This window comes from Mesoplodon densirostris, chromosome 5 (genome assembly GCF_025265405.1).
Source record: "Mesoplodon densirostris isolate mMesDen1 chromosome 5, mMesDen1 primary haplotype, whole genome shotgun sequence".
Lineage (NCBI taxonomy): Eukaryota > Metazoa > Chordata > Mammalia > Artiodactyla > Ziphiidae > Mesoplodon > Mesoplodon densirostris.
This window is the reverse complement of record NC_082665.1, coordinates 46,840,379-46,858,576: the sequence shown is the minus strand read 5'-3', so window position 1 is coordinate 46,858,576 and position 18,198 is coordinate 46,840,379. Positions and strand designations below refer to the sequence as shown.

General features: G+C 44.3%; 1 protein-coding gene across 9 annotated transcripts in view; it reads right to left on the bottom strand.

The window, feature by feature from the left end:
• Nucleotides 1-17,827, bottom strand: part of ST3GAL6 (ST3 beta-galactoside alpha-2,3-sialyltransferase 6) — an 81,540-nt gene extending 63,713 nt beyond the window's left edge. For 6 of the 9 annotated variants that reach the window (XR_009532564.1, XM_060098655.1, XM_060098661.1 and 3 more), the window contains exon 1: nt 17,084-17,198. The gene's annotated coding sequence lies outside the window, so the exon portion shown is untranslated. Of the gene's footprint in view, nt 1-17,083; nt 17,282-17,585 lie in introns of those variants that run through there. The other 3 variants (XM_060098667.1, XM_060098668.1, XM_060098657.1) reach the window with 2 other exon arrangements.
• Between the last annotated feature and the right edge of the window lie 371 nt (nt 17,828-18,198).

The following is an 18,198-nucleotide window of genomic DNA, read 5'->3' as shown; positions in this document are numbered from 1 at the left end:
AAGATACAGAAGTGAAGAAGAAAAAGAGTCTACAATCCAGGAGAGAAGCAGAAATTAGCAAGTAGTTTTATTACTATTAAGTAATAGTACTTAGAGTTATTACTATATAAGTAAGTATTAAATTACAACTGTGGTCTGACAAGAAACTGACCCAGGTGGGGAAGGACAAGGAGCTTCTCAGAGGAATTTGAGAATATTCACAGAGAACTCCTCTGAGAAGGAGTTAACCAGAAGAAATCAGGGTGGAAATGAAAAGCATCCCAGTCAGAGGAAACAGCATTTGCAAAGATTCTGAAGTGAAAATGAAAACAGTTCACCAGAAGAACTGAGGCTGACGATAATAGGAGTAAGCATGAAAATGATGAGCTAATCTTTGTTGCATGCCCTACTACATGCATGAACTCATAGAACCCTCACAACAGTGCTGAGGTGGGCCTGTTATTCTAATTCTGTAAATGAGGAAACTGAGAGGCTTAGAGAAGTTAACTTGTCCAAGGTCTCAAAGTTAGGTGTCAAGCCAGGGATTGGGCTAGGCTGAATCTGTAAACTATTCTAGCTTTCCAGGAGCCAGATCAACTTGGAGCTTTCCTCATCTTCAAGATTCATTCTGTCAATTTTCATTTTTCACAGAATAATATTGTGAAATATAGATGTATTGGAATAGCTTCAGTCCCATTCCCAGAGTCTTGATAAATGTATGGTTCCTAGGTTGGAATCCATTTCATTAGGAAATATTACACGGAATTTTTTCATTACAAAAATGTTAACAGGGACTTCCCTGGTGGTGCAGCGGTTAACACCCCGTACTCCCAATGCAGGGGGCCCAGGTTCGATCCCTGGTCAGGGAACTAGATCCCACATGCATGCCACAACTAAGGAGCCAGTATGCCACAACTAAGGAGCAGGCGAGCCACAACTAAGACTCAGCGCAACCAAATAAATAAGTATATATTTTTTAAAAACCCATTAACAGAAGTCCAAATGTTAATATAACAAATGCCCATGAACCCATTAACCAAAATAACCATATCTTCTCAGGGATTTTTTTTTAATGGAGATTTATGTGCCCCTCCTTTCCATGTTCCTCTTCTCTGAGAGGCAACCACTATCACAAATTTATCTACTTTTTATTCACACACGTGTACACACCCACATGCATTTAAAAACATTATGTGGTATATAATATTTTTAAAGTAATGTTTAACATTGACATAACAAATACATACTATTCTGAAATTTGCGTTTTTCACTCTACACTTTTGGTTTTGAGGTCCATCCATATTGATGCATAAAGGTCTTGTTCATTCTTTTTAAGTTCTGTAGAGTATCCTATCAACCAAATATATCACAAAGCTTTCTATTCCCTACCAGCAGACATTTAGGTTGTTTTCAGAGAACTGCTAATCTAAATGTCATTTGGGAGCAAAATCTTCTCTTTTTTCCAATCTAGAAAAAACAGTTTACTAAGACAGTGAACCTTACAAATTGCTAGAAATACTTTAAAATTGAAATTTCACTTTTGCATAGTCTTTTTCTAAAACATAAACTTTGATCATTCAAGTTGTTTAAAAATACATAGATGTTTAAAATACCATGACTCTCTGAAAACGGGAAGTTAAATAATATTTTAAATTAAAAAGTACATTTCTAGGTAAGGTGAATCTATAATCATCCTGTTGAAAACAAAACACACTGAAGAAAAAGTAGATGCTGAAAATAGCCTTCTTACAATCACTTTCTTTTTCTGATAACCATATTGACTAGGCAGAAAAGTTAGAGCATTTGAGCAAGTAGATAAACAAACCAAAGGTTTCTCTGGAATGCTTTGTTCAGTGTTTTGGCCAGAAAATAATCCAAGGTACAACCCCACAGAAAGATAACCAAATATCTCTTTAGAACTGAGGGATTGGGAAGTGCCTACTATAAGCCAGAGTCAATGTTGAATAAAGTGGACAATTAAGCGAAACAATGAAATGCCAGGTCTTTCTTTCACCCTGAAGTCTTTAGACCCGTAAACAGTGTGACTATACACAGTGATCTATTTACATTAATGAAAATTTTTAGCTCAAGGACATTGTAACAAGGTTTATCATCCAGCATAAACTGAAGTCAAGTCTACAAAGAAGTGAAGGCTTGTCTATGGGTTTCCTACCCCTTTAGCATCATTTTCTATAAAGAAGAACCTGAGAAAACCTCAAAAGGCAGATGTTTTAAAATATAGATAAATGTTTACTGATGGCTGCATTCTTTACACTATAAAACAACCTAGTCTCGGGAATTCCCTGGCAGTCCGGTGGTTAGGACTTGGCGCTTTCCCTGCCAAGACTGGGGTTCAATCCCTGGTTGGGGAACTAAGATCCTGCAAGGCGCAGCTCAGCCAAAAACAAAACAAAGCAAAACAAAACCTAGTCTAGAAGGAGCAAAGGAAATTTGAATAAGAGCATTCTCTTTGAAGGGAGGAGGAAGAAACATCTCTTCTCCTAGCAGATTTCCAAAGAAGTGTACACCATCCCCAAGAAGGTGAATAAAAAAAGAAATCTGGGTTTCCATTGAAAGAAGTAACTCCAGCGCACTGGGGATCACAATGGAGTCAGACTGTTTGACTCCATGGTCACAATTAGCCAAATGCTTTAGCACATTCCACAGGTAAGAGTCAAGGAGATATCACTTCTTCTAGATCCCTGGTCTCCAGTCCAAGAAAACCCCCTCAGCTTAGGAAAACCTACCCAGGCTTCAGGAGGCAGCTCCGAACTCAACTGAAACTCATCCTACCAGTAGTTCAGTGAAACAACAGGCCAAGCAAATGGAGCAGCTCTTTCATCCAGTTGTCCATCTGCCCATCCATCATCCAACACAGATACGTATTACCCATCCATCACATGGCACAAGATCTCCAGGAACAAGGACTGTCTGAGCTGACAACACAGATGCTCTAAAGGCAAGTCCATAAAAACATAGATGATTAAACATACCCAACAGAACATTTTGCCTCATTCTAACCTCTTAACTGTAGTTTCAAAGTGTACTTACTCTCTTATTATTTTTCAATTAAATAATATGTATATTATAGAGAATACATAGAGAGAAGCCTAAAACATGCAACTTTTTTGCATTCTCCCTCAAAGGGCAAAATATATTGTATGAACAGCAGAAATCAGAGGTTGAGAGATTCTGAGCAAGAGAATAAGGAATCACCAATAGGCCAGGAACGAAGAGTTGAAATGCTTAAACTTTTTTTTTTTTTTTTTTTTTTTTTTTTTTTTTGCGGTACGCGGGCCTCTCACTGTTGCGGCCTCTCCCGTTGGGGAGCACAGGCTCCGGACGCACAGGCTCAGCGGCCATGGCTCACGGGCCCAGCCGCTCCGCGGCATGTGGGATCTTCCCGGACTGGGGCACGAACCTGTGTCCCCTGCATCGGCAGGTGGACTCTCAACCACTGCGCCACCAGGGAAGCCCTGAAATGCTTAAACTTTTGAGACTTCCCCACGTTTGTGATATTTTAAAATGTCTGGAGACTTCCCCAGTAGTTACTAGCAGTAAGCAATGGCTTCTGAACAGAAAGCAGGGGCAGTTAAAAGGCACATGCACTCTGTAACCACCCTAGGCTATAGACGTATAAGGTGAAGGGGGAGTCTGTACTAAGAGCGTTTAAGACAAAAGCCACCAGAATCCCTAGGTCCTGAAGCAACAGTACAAAAGAACAAAGGAAGTGGCCTGAGTCTATGAAGTCACCCTGGGGACTTAACTACAGTCCGATCCTTATCATTCCCCTCGCACCAGAAACTCAGCCCAGAATAAGAAATCGATAAGTTACTGTCAGGCAGTCTAAAACCAATCCTTTGCTGAAGAAAAAAATACTCCATCATCTAATATGCTCTGACTCGTCCGTTATTACTAACTAAAGCCTAATTGTTGAGCTGCTTTTTGATCTGAGGGCTTTTTTATTTTCTGAAATGAGAACCGGCCTTTGATATGCGTAAGTACAACAAAATGAAACCTTCATTTACAGCATGCCATACTATTGGAAATAGGGATTTCGTTTAAAGAATAAAGTTCTTTTTGTTTCCTATCAGAGATGATTCTGGATCGGAGGAACTGGGGACAGCTAGACGGAGACGGTGCCCCAGTCTGGGTCTGGGAGGATGGATTAAGGACACCTCAGCAGAGACCCAGATAGGCAATGGTGGGAAAGCAGAGAGGGCTGATTTACAAAGCTTGGTCTGGGGTATGTCAGGAAACCAAACTGATTCAGCCTGAAAATACTAGGGAAGAGCAGAGTGAAGAAATAAAGAAAAAGTCATACAATAGTAATGAAACCTTGTCTTCCACAACACAGACATGGAACAACCAGGGGCAAGACAGGGCACTCTGTGAGCTAGTCCGGACAGGAGAGCTTCGAAAGGGTGTAGCCAGGGCAATTCCAGAACCAAGGATCAGGTGCACCCTGGGGGTGAGAAGAGGGTTCAGAGCACCAAGCCCGCCGCAGACGCTCTGCATTCGTTTTCTAGGGCTGCAACAACAAAGTACCACAAATAGGGTGGCTTACAATAACAGAAGTGTATTATCTCATAGTTCTGGAGGCTAGAAGTCCAGGATCCAAGTGTTGGCAGGGCCATGCTCCCTCTGAAACCTGTAGGGGAGAAACCTTCCTTGCCTTTTTCTAGTTTCTGGTGGTTTGCTAGCATTCCTTGGCATTCCCTGGTTTATAGGTCATCACTCCAATCCACTGCCTTCACATAGTGCTCTCTCTGTGTCTCTGTCTTCACACAGATGCTTCTTATAAGGACACCAGTCACACTGGACTAGGGGTCCATCCAACTCCAGCATGACCTCATCTTAACTAATTACATCTGCAATGACCCTATTTTCGAAGGAGTTCACATTCTGAGGTACTGGGAGTTAGAACTTCAACGTGTCTTTTTAGGGAGACACAGTTGAACCTATAACACCCTTCCTGACGCCTAGTCCTTACTCTCAGCCAGAGGGACCCTGATGATCTAGAGTTATTCAGAATACCTGGGTGTTAATTCAAATTAAAAGGAAAGAGAAGGGCTTCCCTGGTGGTGCAGTGGTTGAGAGTCTGCCTGCCGATGCAGGGGACACGGGATCGTGCCCCGGTCCGGGAAGATCCCACATGCCACAGAGCGGCTGGGCCCGTGAGCCATGGCCGCTGAGCCTGCGCGTCCGGAGCCTGTGCTCCACAACGGGAGAGGCCACAACGGTGAGAGGCCTGCGTACCGCAAAAAAAAAAAAAAAAAAAAAGGAAAGAGAAGAAAAAAATTACCCTATGGTGGTGAAAGTCAGAATGGTGGTTACATTCGAGGAGGGGAGCAGTGATTGTGTGGGAGCACGTGGTACACTCCTAGAGGGCAGGTAATGTTCTAGCTCTTCATCCAGAGGCACGTAGCGTGGGTGTGTTCACTGCGAGGAAATGTATCGAACTATACTTACATGGTTTGTGTATTCCTCTGTATGTCCAATATATTTCCATAGGAACTTTACTTAAAAAAAAAAAGAGAGAGAGAGAGAGAGAAATTGGAGCTGTCCAAGAAATAGAGGTGTTGGCAGCCTAGGCTGAACCTCAGAAAAAGGCATTACCTGGGAGAAGCCCCAACCCAAGAGTCAGCTGCTCAGCTGTGCTGGTTCGGACATTTGAGTGGTCAGTTTACCTGAGATGTTCAACTCCCAGGAGCTGGTGTATAGATGGAAATGCCAAAGTAATTCACTTACAATGAGAAAAATATAAGAGCCGAGGAGTACGTATATTTAAACTGGAAGATTGACAACTTCTAGAGGCAAATCCCTGGGTGATAAGAAAAGTTGTTTGATAACCACAGACCTATAATAAGGATACATTCTTCCCTCAGGAGTGCTGGAAACGCAGTAAGACACTTTTTGATCTGCCCTCTGTTTTCCTAGCCTCCTTGCGGACCTCTCCCACACATTCCATTTTCAGGCTAATTACACATCAAGTAAATTCCAGTGTTTTTTTTCTTTCGCATCTAATTTTCCTCTGGGAATTTTACACTCTTATGTTTAGAGAGTTTTCAGTCCTGTTGCTTAATTCCTAAGCAAGAGAAATCAACACCAAAAGACAGAGTTAAAATACACTGGACACCACTCAGACTTGGTAGAAAACATATTTCTGTAATAAAAACACATTAGATTTTCTAGAATTAAATATAATTCAGACATTTAACATCAGATATTGCATAAGCTCTAAATAACATATTGATGTATCAAAAACTAACTGATGGGGCTTCCCTGGTGGCTCAGTGGTTAAGAATCCACCTGCCAATGCAGGGGACACGGGTTCGCGCTCTGGTCCAAGAAGATCCCACATGCTATGCAGCAACTAAGCCCGTGCACCACAACTACTGAGCCTGCGCTCTACAGCCCACGAGCCACAACTACTGAAGCCCGCGCACCTAGAGCCCGTGCTCCACAACAAGAGAAGCCACCACAATGAGAAGACTGCGCACTGCTATGAAGACCCAACACAGCCAAAAATAAATAGAATAAAATAAATTAATTAAAAAAAAAAACCAAACTGAATGTTGCCTTAAAAATGGGAGCAGGGGGGCCTCCCTGGTGGCACAAGTGGTTGAGAGTCCGCCTGCCGATGCAGGGGATACGGGTTCGTGCCCCGGTCTGGGAGGATCCCATATGCCGCGGAGCGGCTGGGCCCGTGAGCCATGGCCGCTGAGCCTGCGCGTCCGGAGCCTGCGCGTCCGGAGCCTGTGCTCCGCAATGGGGGAGGCTACAACAGTGAGAGGCCCGCATACCGCAAAAAAATTAAAAAAAAAAAAAAAAAAAAAAAAGGGAGCAGGGGCCTCCCTGGTGGCGCAAGTGGTTGAGAGTCTGCCTGCCGATGCAGGGGATACGGGTTCGTGCCCCGGTCTGGGAGGATCCCATATGCCGGGGAGCGGCTGGGCCCGTGAGCCATGGCCGCTGAGCCTGCGCGTCCGGAGCCTGCGCGTCCGGAGCCTGTGCTCCGCAACGGGGGAGGCCACGACAGTGAGAGGCCCGCATACCGCAAAAAAAAAAAAAAAAAAAAAAAATGGGAGCAGGGGGCTTCCCTGGTGGCGCAGTGGTTGAGAGTCCGCCTGCCGATGCAGGGGATACGGGTTCGTGCCCCGGTCCAGGAGGATCCCGTGTGCCGCGGAGCGGCTGGGCCCGTAAGCCGTGGCCGCTGAGTCTGTGCGTCCGGAGCCTGTGCTCCGCAATGGGAGAGGCCACAACGGTGAGAGGCCCGCGTACCAAAAAAAAAAAAAAGTGGGGGAGCAGGGAGGGCTTCTCTGGTGGCGCAGTGGTTGAGAATCTGCCTGCTAATGCAGGGAACATGGGTTCGAGCCCTGGTCTGGGAGGTTCCCATATGCCGCGGAACAACTAGGCCCATGAGCCACAACTACTGAGCCTGCGCGTCTGGAGCCTGTGCTCCGCAACAAGAGAGGCTGCGATAGTGAGAAGCCCACACACCACGATGAAGAGTGGCCCCCGCTTGCCACAACTAGAGAATAGCCCTCGCACAGAAACGAAGACCCAACACAGCAAAAAAATAAAATTTATTAATTAATAAACTACCCCCAACATCATCTTTAAAAAAGGGAGCAAGGAGGAGAGGGGTAAAAAAAAGGGAGTGGAGAGGGGGGAAAGGAAGCCAAACATTAACTGCAATGCAAACAAAGAAATAAAAGTCAAATATTGATCAAATTGTACACACAAATTATCAATCACATAATTATAGAAGACGAAGCTGTGGCTTTCTTGGGTGTGAAATGTATTAGGGAGGTACTGAAAGTTTCAAGGCTACGAATTTGTAATGGTCCTCTGGTCTGTTCTTGGATGTCTCTGTCCTGTTGAAATCCCTCTCTACTCTCAACTTGCATATAGAAACCCAGGCTTCAGAAGTCTCAAATGATACTTCACAATTTTTTTTTTTTTTTTTTTTGCTGCACTGCACATGCCTTGCAGGATCTCAGTTCCCCAACCAGGGATTGAATCTGGCCCATGGCAGTGACAGCCCGGAATCCTAACCACTAGGCCACCAAGGAACTCCTTCACATTTTTATCTTTCAAACACTTAAGTTATTAAAAATGAGAGCTCTAATATCAATTATATATTACAGGTAACTAATGTTTTCATCATTGTCTTATGAAACCAGCAAATGGAAGAGATGTATTCCATGCCACATGTAAAATCCAAGTGCAACTTTAGAAGCAATGTGCAGAATTTGACTGTTATAAATTGTTATATATAAATTTGTTTAAATTGTCTATGTGGACCTACCCAAGTGCATATCCTTATAGGGAGATGTAAACATATAGGCCATAGGTCTCTGAGTCTGATTTAGCTGACACCTACATTCTCTCCTGAATCATCTCCCAAAATGCTTGATTTTGAACATTATGCTCTATGAGCACTAAACTCTGCACAGTTCTCCATCCTATTCAACACTGTTTCATGCCTCAGTGCCTTTGATCATGCTGTTCCTGCTGCCTGGATTGTTCCCTCCCATCCTTTGCCCTCCCCACCATAAACTGGAATGGTCTAGTGAGATTCTGCTCTTCAAGGAAGACTTCCTTTTCTACCTTTACCTTGTGTTTGGATGAGGATAGAGGAGCTTCTAAGAAAGAAAGCATATGTAAACCTGTTTCAAGAATACAGAAACTGGGGCTTCCCTGGTGGAGCAGTGGTTGAGAATCAGCTTGCCAATGCAGGCGACACAGGTTCGAGCCTGGTCCGGGAAGATCCCACATGCCACAGAGCAACTAAGCCCGTGAGCCACAACTACTGAGCCTGCACTCTAGAGCCCACGAGGCACAACTACTAAAGCCTGCAGTCCACAGCTACTGAAGCCCATGCACCTAGAGCCCGTGCTCCACAACAAGAGAAGCCACCACAGTGAGACGCCCACACACCACAACAAAGAGTAGCCCCCGCTCGCAGCAACTAAAGAAAGCCCCAGCCAATCTACAAAGACCCAACACAGCCAAAAGTAAATTAATTAATTAATTTTTTTAAAAAGTGATCTGAAGTTGTCCTCCAATATCATTCTTAAAAAAAAAAGAATACAGAAATTATAACTATCATATTTTTTATACTATAGAAAAAGATGAAAAGATGTTAATTTTTTAATGGACATCTGAATAGTTTTTACTTCTTAACCCTAGTTTATTCTGAAAAACTCACAGTGCTATTCAACCAACAGATTTTCATCCCCCATCTTCACCTGAAGCCCGTGTGTTGTGTGTGTGCGCGCACACGCACGCACACACACGCACACACATACACACACTGTATCCCTCCACTGCATGCCCATGGATCTCTATGTTGTAAATAGCACTGTGCCTGGCACATGATAGGTGCCCAAATATTTGTTGCTGTTCACTGAAAAATAATTAAAGAAATACAACGTGAGTAGATCAATAGAGTCCAAAGTGAAGTCAGGGTCTAAGAGGACACAGACTGGAGAAAAAATTAGAGCTAGAGAAGGCCAAACAGAAAAACTTTTTGGAGAAAGTCAAATTTTAACTATTCGAGGAAGAACAGCTATAATAATAGAGTTATAATAATAATAATGTAACAACATTGATTAAATGTTTGATATTTGGCAGGCACTATGCTGAACTATTTATACATGTTTTCTTTCTAATTATCATAACTGTGATGTGGGCATTATTTCAAGTTTACAGATAAAGAAAGTGATGCTCACAGAAGTTAGGCAATGCGTTCAAAGTCGTGCAGTTATTAGCCATGAAGCTGGGAAACGAAGGCAGGTTATCACCTGGCTTGGATGGGGGACGGGGAGTGTGGAGTGGAAGGAGAAAGGCACTAAGTGTCAAAGGACCCTTGCAAGCTGCAGCGCCAGGAGGCTTGCAGTGACTGCAGTGCAAATGGAAGCGTGAAAAGAAAGTTTAGCAACAGGAGATGGCAGAAAACTTCAAAGACCTGTGGGAGAAATTCTCTGGATTTTTGAGCAAAAAAAAATTTCCATAATAAAGACCATGCTTGAGGAATGCTATTATAAAAGGTGTGTGGACAGGAATATTGGTGGTCATAGGTGGAGAACTTGGGTAGAAGCTTTTTATAAGAATATGATTATATTACTTATGGCTAAAGCAGAAAAGCCCTACACACTGATTCTGTAAAAATTGGGGGGGGGGGTTGTTGTTGTTTTTGTTTTGCACTAGGTGGGCCAGTTTTGTCCTCCAAAAACATTCAGGGCCTGCGAAACATTTACAGGTACTTCATGATCAGAAATTACACATATCCATTAACATCCTGCTTAAGAAAAAAAATCAATTATTTCTAATTTAATTGTAGCATAGCTGGGATCAAACAAGAGTGATTAGCTAACTTCCTTTGACATTTACATGAAATATTGACTCCAAATATCAAAAGTATCTTGACAGCAGTATTCTTCATCTTACAAAGATCATTTACAACAGAGTTCCTTTAACTTGCAGAGTCTGTCAATTAAATAAAATTATAAATTAAATTAGTTGCTGTTGCTGAAAAGTAGTTGAAAATCCAGTTGAAATGCAACTGGTTTAACATCTCATTGCTCTTGTCTAAATGCAACTGGATAACCCATTTCTCAATTTTTAAGTGCAGTTTTATAACTTTATATTATCTTTATTATATTATAATAATTATTATATATTACATTATCTAATTTTATATTAGCTGTATATTATCCCTAAAAAGAAGTCAGGGAATTAAAAAAAAAATCTGATCTTTTATTCTTTGGCTCTATGCTGAACATAGAAAATGTACATATTCCCTTACCTTTGCCTCTTCTATCCCTTAATACATGAAGGACTCTTACATACTAAAGGGTTGCACAGATTTTATAAAAGCATTTCATTTTATTTTATTTCATTTGTTATACTTTATATTGTATTTTTTATACATATTTTATTTTATTATTTTAATAAAAGCAGCACCTTCTATGGTGCTGGCCTAAATAGTTGCAACAGAATCTTTCCTAAGAAGAAAACTCCTCCAAGCTGTCTGAAGCAGTGCGCTGATAACTTCTCTGAGGACTAAAGTATGATGGGGTGGGGGGAGGGAGACTCCATAAAATCAGCTCGAAGACAAGAAGGCCTTGTTTATGTAACAGCATGTCCTTGAATATCTGTATTAACCAGGAAAATGCCCTCTGAAGGCACCGTTCTTTGTGAGAAACTTTGTCACTATGAGTCTCAGCAAGAGTCCACAGCTGGGCCCCTCTCAGTTCCCTCTGCCAGGCAGGGACTCCTCCCAGCTGTGGCAATCTCAATGAGGAGAGCTTTTTATCCCCAGGGCATCTGTGGGTGTCTCCAGTTAGGTAAAATGATACATAACAGAAACCTAAGAAACATCATAATAAGCACTGGAACTCAAGCGGTGCAAATCTCTGGCTACTAAAGGGCATGACATCATGGATGTGAGATGCTGGGCTATTAAAGAGGGAAATGATTCCCTTATCCATGCTCTTGGCACACTTATTTCCTCACTAATGTAATCACATACCCAACTAACTGACTAACCCAACTCAAATTATCATAAATTATGAATTATGAAACTGTTCTGCAAGTTTACTGTACACGAAAACAAATTTTAGAATATCCACCTGATAATATTCACATACTGGTCTCTTACGTGTCAGCCTAAGTATACTATATTATTTTCAAAAAGAAGAGTTTCAAAACCAGAAGAGTTTTTTTTTTTTTTTTTTTGCGGTACGCGGGCCTCTCACTGTTGTGGCCTCTTCCGTTGCGAAGCACAGGCTCCGGATGCGCAGGCTCAGCGGCCATGGCTCACGGGCCCAGCCGCTCCGCGGCACGTGGGATTTTCCGGGACCAGGACACGAACCCGCGTCCCCTGCGTCGGCAAGCAGACTCTCAACCACTGCGCCACCAGGGAAGCCCAAAACCAGAAGAGTTTTAATTAATATAGACTAATCCACAGTAATGAATTCACCTTTCACCTGTCTTCTCCAACGTGTTAAGTTTTTGAGATGACAAATTGATGATACTAAGTTATAATCCTAAGAGTTATAAAGATGATACAGCTGAGCTAATATATTCACATTGTGAGTTAATCCATGGCCATCTATAGTGTTCTGGACACCACACCAGGTGCCGAGGACACAGGGGCGAACAAGACAAGACATAATTGCTGCCCTCTCAAATAGAAACGTGTTCCAGATTTTATGCCATTACATCAGTCAGAAAGAAACAGACACGAAGAGCTGAAAGTGAGTTGTGTTATAGATGAAATAGTATGTAAATTATACTACGTATGTTAAGTATGTAAATTAATAAATGAGCAGGGCATCTGGCTAAATAATCTCAAAAACAATTTTCTCTCTAAAGAGTATACCAAGCTTCCCCAGAGAGTTATATACTGGCAATAATGAGCTATCCTGGAATCAAAGGATAACTGATAAAATGCTTCTGTTCATTTCTGATAAACCAGTGCTACTAGGAGATATCGACTCGGACATAAGCTTTCATGATTTAAGTGTTACTCTAAGACTGACAAGATCATCTACAAAGAACAATAGAAATGAAATTTCTAAGGCATAGTATAGTCCCATGGCAACTATTATAAGAGTCCTGCACATTTCCACTGAAACTACCTCTCATATCAGACTGCACAGGCTGGGGAAAGAGAGCGGGAGTTCTGGAAAAGGCAAGACCTTCTTGTTACACAGAATATCCCCTTTTGGGACAATCATTGTCTTGCAAAAGATACCAACTATGATTGATTTGACTAGATACTTTTTAGTATCTAGTTTCAGATGTCACCAGCCAATCCAGAGACTTAGAGACAACTAGATATTCAGTCTGGAGAGAGGCTAAGAAATCAGAGCTAGTGACGGGGAGTTTCATGCTTGAAATTGAAACTGAGTATATGGATTTATCTCAGAGGGTAAGAGGAACACTGTCCACAGTCCTGTGAGCACTGCTTTTCTGTGTGGATATGCCTGTGCTCTGACCTAGGGCAAAGAAGGGGAAATCAGTGATGGACAATTAATGGGGAGAAGAAAAACTGAGAGTGAAAATGTGTGTGTGTGTGTGTGTGTGAGAGAGAGAGAGAAACAGGAAAGCCCATTGCTCAGGTGAAGACTGAGTCTCTAATTGAAAGTCTTCAGTGGCAGCCCATTCTAATAAAAACACAATTCAAACTCCTTTCTAAGACTTAAAATCTTCACATAAGCGGTCTTCCGCCTGCCTCACTGACTTCACCTCCTCACTTGCCCTTTTGCACTCTTCTCCATCTACAAGTTCTCCAGACATCCCCAATTCATTTATGCCTCTGGGCCTTTGCAGTTGCTGTTCCCTCTGCCTAGAATGCTCTTCCCTCTGCTCTTCACTTGACTGGCTCCTTCTCATCATTCACATCTCACTTCAAATATGCCCTCCTCACAGCAGCTCTCTGACTGCTTTAAACTGGCTTCCCCCATGCCCTGTCTGGCACGCGCCCACATTGCATTGTCTTTGTAACACTCACTTCTATCTGAAAAACGTTTTTCCAGTTATTTGTGTCTGGTTTATTGATTCCATTTCCCACAGAAACACAAGCTCTGTAAGAGTGGGAGCTTCATCTGTTTTGTTCAACACCACATGACCTACCTAGAACATCTATTTCATGGTGGGTACGCAGTAAATATTGGTTAAATCTCAAGTCCCACCATATAGATGACTGAGGAAAGTCACGCAAGAGCCACTGCAAAACCACTCTCTGCTCCGTCGTTGCCCCATCAAAGCATAGTGACCATGACCCACAGCTACACCAACTCTGGGCCTGCTTCCACAACCCATGAAGGCGAGAGTAACGCTGTTTCCCTTGGAGAAATTTCCAGCTTCCTTTCCATTTCCTCATCTGGAGGCCTTATTCCCTCATCTCCCACAGACCTTTCCATTCCCAACCACATAAAAAGTAAATCAGTGTTTAAAGAATTCTTCAAAGACCAGCATTATTCTGTGCTACTGGATGAAATGATGGCATTGGCCCACTGTGTTTCAGGTGTAAGGGGGAAGAGAGAATGCAGAAGAAGAGATCCTCTTCACTCAGCTTTCCAGTGTTGAAGGTAAGAAAATCTCCTAAGGGTTGGGTGCTTTCCTTCGCCTTTTCCCAATGGTCCAGGACGAGGAAAGCCCTGATCAGATGCAGAAGGTTGTAACAGTACATGGGAAGCTGGATGACCAAAAGATCTGCCTCCCGTAAAAAAAAAAAAGAAGAAAAGGAAAAAGAAATATGGATGAGACTCAGATCCTACTGCTCCACACTCTCTTTTACCCTCATAACCTCACCCCCATAATATTATCGCTTCTTAGCCTGACTGTAGGGCAGCCAAGTTCCTGACCGAGTCTGAGACACTTCCACCAATTCAGTCACCATCATGGGAAAGAACGCCTGCTACCCCACTGTGGTGAGGGAACTGTGCTTCTAACACCCTGACATGGAATCATAAATACAGTTTTCTACTGAAACACTGTAATAATGTCCAAGGCAGACAGCCTGTTCCATACATCAAGCTCACTCCAAACTAAATACTTTTTATTTCTAACTTATCAGGGTTCGATTGGAAATCGTGGTGTGTGCTGTTGTCCACTGTATTTGGGAGAAACAGGAGAGATTCATTTCAGCTGTGAGGGTGGGGCTGTAGCCCTGGGAAGATTTCTTCCAGGCAAGAAGGATGAGCAGGAACTTCAGTGAGAATATACACGTATTCAGTATTCAGAATGAAAAGAACTTTCAGAACATAAGCCAGTGGAGATAACATGACCTTGTAAACCTGGCCAGACACAGCACACCCAAAGGGCATGTCAAAGATGTGGAGAAGATAGATGATAACTAATTGTTTAAAGTCTGGAGCTATCAGAAGGAAAGACAAAGTATGCAGAGCACATGCTCAAGAAGCCAAGCATCAGGGGTAATTAAGAATTAATCTGTGGGGAGGGTGGGAGGGAGGGAGATGCAAGAGGGAAGAGATATGGGGACGTATGTATATGTATATGATTCACTTTGTTATAAAGCAGAAACTGACACACCGTTGTAAAGCAATTATACTCTAATAAGGATGTTAAAAAAAAACATATTAACCAAAAGAAAGAGAGACATGAATATTTGTAAGTATCTGCAGAAAATTATATGTGTAGCCATTATTCAGAGTATGTTTTCTGTATATATTTCTGCTTTGATTTAATACATAGTTTGAAAACAAAAAAAAAGAATTAATCTGTGTTCCAATCAGGGGGTATATAAATGAGCATTGTGGAAGGCAAAGGAGAAAGATATGCAAATGAATGGAAGAATTGGTGAAGAATGTCTGCTACAGAGGCTTCCTGGAATGGTGTAAGGCAGAGGTGAAGTGACCTTCCTGTGATCCATTCTAGGTCACTTAACCTTGGGCACTCTCAGTTTTTTTAACTATAACATAAGGTTAAACATTCCTGTCTCATAGGGTAGTTGGGAAGACTTAATAAAATAGCATAGATTTAATAAAATAGCATAGCTTTAATAAAATAGCATTTAATGGCATTCTTCTGCCAAAACTGTTCCTCTATTCTTTTCTGAGCCTCGAAGATTTGTATTGATTCGGGGCATAAGAATAAATTGAGTACTTCTAACATATCTACTGAAACAATCAAAATAGCAGTCTTGTTTCATTGCACCATAATACGGAAACACGGTACAATCTGCTGTGACCATCAGAGAGGGACGCTGATAAAAATATTGCTCAAGAGAAGCCCCAAGGGCAACCAATGAAGACCTCCCCTCCCCCTCCAGGATTAAGGACAGCCTGAAGCCAGAACAGGAAAACAGTTTCTAGAAGAGTTCTCTCCTCATAAAACAAAGTTGCCATTATCTAAAGTGCCTCCGGAACGATTAGCCTTATTCAGAGACCACAAACTATCAATAGATAACAATCTAAGAGTGGCTCTTTGCAGATCTTCGTATTTAAAAGCAGTCGTAGGTGAAAGGAAAAGGAAGCGAAAACGAATCAATTTACAAATGTCAAATCAGCATGCTTTCGAACGGAAAATAACCCGCCAGCCTGACCAGATCCTCCTAAATATTTAACATCTCCATATAAATAAAAAGATAGTTTCATGATCTGCAGCCGGGAGAGAAAGTTTTAAAACCGGAAAGTCAAATATCCAAGCTAGCCTTGTAAAAGCGGCTATCAGAGACCAGAAGGTTAGTGTGAACTTGGGGCCAGAGGGCGAGGGGCTTCTGGCCGACCGGCAGTTTCCTTAACTATCTACACCCGGCGGCGCTCCTCTTAAGCTCAAGCGACTTTGCTGAGTTTAGAATCTGCAGTTTACGTAGTTTCTGATATGCTGGCATGCAAGATGTCTTTCTCATCACCACTCCCTAGAACCGCTTCTGAAGCATCATCTTTGAACAGCAACGCCCACCCCCGTCCCCAACCTCTCTCCCCGCCCTTCTACTGAAGACCCTCCCCCCAAAAAAACTACTTTGGGTTTGTTTTTAGTTTCTGACAATAGCTTTTGATAGATTTTCTTTCAAGCCAAAAGAACAGCACACAGGGGCTGAGACCGCCAGGGAGCTCGGAAACAATCCGCCTCAAAACCACAGGAGTCTCCCCCCCTACCCCCTACACTAACGGCAGCCCAAGTCACGGAAATTTTCTCACCGCCGCACTTTCCTCCAAACTGAGTCGGAGCTGGGTTTGCGAGGTCTAGTTCCACCGTGACGGGAAGAAGGGTTTCTAGCAAAATTTTCTAAGGTAAAACGGGAGAACCTTCCAGACCTCTCGCCCCTGCTCGCGTACTGACCCTTTTACAGGCAAACAATAGTGAGCAAAGCGCCCATCACCCCCGTCGGCCTTTCCTGCGCTCAAGCTTCCAGCGCCCCTCCCGCCCCTCCCGGGAGAGCACCTGGGGCCGAGCGCCCCCGACTCCCTAAACCCGTGGGCACGGGACCAGCGCACGCAGGCTCCTGGGGGGGGGGGGGTTGGTGCGTGGAGGCGCGCCCCCGGCCCCTGATCCTCAGCCTTAGGGGCTGCAAAGCCCGCGGATCTCTCCGCTCCGCCAACCTCCCTCCCCCGGCGATACAAACCCGCAGTGAAGCGGCCGGGGAAGAGTTACCCGCCGAGGCCCCGGCGCGAAGACCGCAGAGGAGTGCCGGGCTCCGGGGCCGGAGGCCCGCTGCTCTCGGCTCGCTCGTCGCCGCTCGCTCCAGCCGGCTGCTGCCTCTCCCGCGGCGCCTGAAGCATCGAGCCGCCGAAGCCCGCGGCCGGTGGTAACCGGAGGAAGGTGGCGCGGTTCAGGGGGCGGCGCGGGAAGGATTCCGTCTCCCTCGGACCCGGCGGGGAAGCGGGAAAGGGCGCGGCGCCGCCCGGAGTCCCAGGCGTCCGCCGGCGCGTGCGCTGCCCGCCGCGCCGCCCGCCGCGCCCGGGTTCGGATCTCCGGCGAAAGCGCCTAGCGTCTCCGGAGCCGCGGAGAAGCTCCTCCCGCTCGGCGGCCGCCCCCGAGTGCGCGGAGGAAGATGCAATGCGGAGGGAGCCGGTGGGGCTCCGCGTCCCCGGGCCAGCTAGATGGGAGCGCGGCCGAGCCCCTACCTTTCCGCCTGGGCGGACACCAGCCGCGCGCCCTCTCCGGGCGTCCCGGACAGGAAAATCACCGCGAAGGGGGCCGGGGTAAAGCGGCGGGTGCCTTCAGGACAAGGTAGGAGGATCAAGTTCCACAGCCAAGAAGACACTCCCATCCCGCCCTGGTTTGTTTGGAAAGCTGCAGGGGCGAAAGTGAGGGGCACCTTGGGTGCTCCCCCCCTCCCCGCCGGGCTGGCAGGCGGCAGAAGTAAACACTTTTGCTTGGCGCGTAGGGGGACTTCTGTGACACGAGGCGGGGCAGGCGGTTTGGTCGCCAGCAGGAAGGGAGAGGGTGTTCAGAGACCAGAATTCCTGGGCTCTGCCCTTCAAGGACAAATGTGTTACTGCGTTTTATCTTTTGGAGGAAACGTTACTTTAGGGGGAAGAACAAAGGTGAGACGTGCATTTTCTTTTCTTGTTAAAGTAGGTCTCCCTTGAGAAAAGTGTCTTCATACTTGGATAGCTGTGAATACTTTTTTAAAACATATTTATTAGAGTATCATTGCTTTACCATGGTGTGTCAGTTTCTGCTTTATAACAAAGTAAATCAGTTATACATATACATATGTCCCCATATCTCTTC